The sequence below is a fragment of the Camellia sinensis genome, chromosome 14, assembly GCF_055761805.1.
Source record: "Camellia sinensis isolate YWXY chromosome 14, ASM5576180v1, whole genome shotgun sequence".
NCBI lineage: Eukaryota > Viridiplantae > Streptophyta > Magnoliopsida > Ericales > Theaceae > Camellia > Camellia sinensis.
In genome coordinates, this window is record NC_138974.1 from 68,651,579 (window position 1) to 68,653,629 (window position 2,051).

Sequence of the window (2,051 nt, forward strand, 5' to 3'; positions counted from 1 at the left end):
CCCGGCCCAAGTTCTGGCAGCCCTTCTCTGGGCGAACGGTCGATCATCTCGGCCCAATGCACTGCTGGGCTCTCAACCTGCTCGGTCGATACCTCGGCCCAACTCCAGATCATAAATCACCCTCTCAGTTTTGATTTTAAAAATAATTTTGTATGAGATTTTGAAACTCTCATAATACATCTCCTTAAAATTATTCTTTTGTAAAATATATAGATATATTGATAATCTCAATCTCACTTTTATTGCTCCTTAATACAAAAATTATAAGATAATTATGATAATTTTAAATTTGTATTTAAAACTTATAAATTATGGAATAAATTATTATCATTTTAAATTTATATTTGTCAATTTTAAATTTAAATTAATAGATTGCTTTCCATATTTAGTGACAATTTAAATTTTAATAAAATAAAATTTAAAAGTTTCAATTAATTAATTTTTGTGTAAGTTGGTTAGTCTTTTGACTTAACTGATTAAGCTAAACCATTTTTGGTTTCAATAATTTGTTGGTTTATTTGTGATTTTAGCGGTTTTACATGTTACAATGATTCTTTCTTACTCATTAAGTTTTTAAAATTTCTTTAATTATTTCTCTTTCAAAAACTAATATGACAATTTTTTAAAATTCATATATTTATATTCTAAAATAGTGAAATATTAGAACTATGCCATTTTTTTTTAATAACAAAGCATAATTTTAATTATAAATTGTCAATACAACAATTTTAATCTATTTATACTATATATATAGTAAAGGAACATTTAAAACAAAACTCAACTTATATATAAAATTTTATTTACGAGAGACAAAATAAAAAAAAATTAAATATAATTATCGTATTTTTAATAAATAGTATATTATTTTATCCCGTATATAGCACAAGTGATATGCTATAATATATATATATATATATATATATTCTCAACTTTATGAGAAGTTTGTATAATTTTTTCACTTTATTGAATATTAATGAAATTGTATGAGAGGGTTCAGGAAAGTTGTTGGAAAATTCGAAGATCTTCGAAGATCCTTGAAGAACAACTTCGAATTCTCTAGAAGATGATGAGAGGCTTAGATTCTTCAATAGTCTTAACTCAAGAACACAAGAGTAAAGGAGATGATGGAAATTAGAGATTGGGTGAAGAATAAGGCAAAGTAGCTAGAAAGAGAATAATGGCAAGGTTCTCTCATGGATCTCTCACTTTCACTCTCAAGGTTGATAATGGAGATGGGAAATTAGTTCTTTCCCAAGAGTCATCTCTCCAAAATCCATCCCTTGCAAAGCTATGGGTGGGTGCTATTTATAGGCACCTCATGATGTAGGATGAAGCCCATGTGCAAGACATATGGGGAATATTCTCTCTAACCACCTTGTCCGAGGAGGTGACCTTTCCGAGGATGAGAAAAACCCCGAAGAGGAGATCAACCTCTCGGCGAACCCTTCTTCTTAGCCACACCTAACCAATGATCCCTAATCATCCCAAAGGGTCAGAGGTAGTCCCGGAGGACGTCCTGCCGCAGAAGGGTCAGGGGTAGTTCAAGAGAACGCCTTGCCGCAAATATTGCTGAGTCTTAGGGACCCCCTAGATCGTGCCACCTTGACCTAGGTATATGCTAGTTCAACCGAAGAGTGAATTTATCTCTACTCACCGTCCTCGGGATCGGGTCCTTTGTTCGGACTCCATTACGCCCATGGTTTTAGTACGTAGATTCCGAAAAGCTCCGAGTCCGCAAGTATTCTGGGACTCATTAATGGAGCGGCTTCTAAATTGCGTCTGAATTCGTTCGAAGCCAAGTGCTTCGAATCTCTAGATTCGTGGGTCCGAATCCTTTCGAGTTCGAGTGCCTCGGATCTCTAGGCTTGCTCAATACCCTTTCGAGTCTGGGCCCGAGTAAGTCCCTAAGTTTGTGGATCCGAAACCTTTTGAGGCTTAGAGCGATTCGGCCTGTTTGATGGCGATAAATCCGGGCCCACCAATCTTGGACTTACGATAAATTCAGACCCACCGATTTTAGACTATTGGGTCTAATTAATTTAATGGGCTCA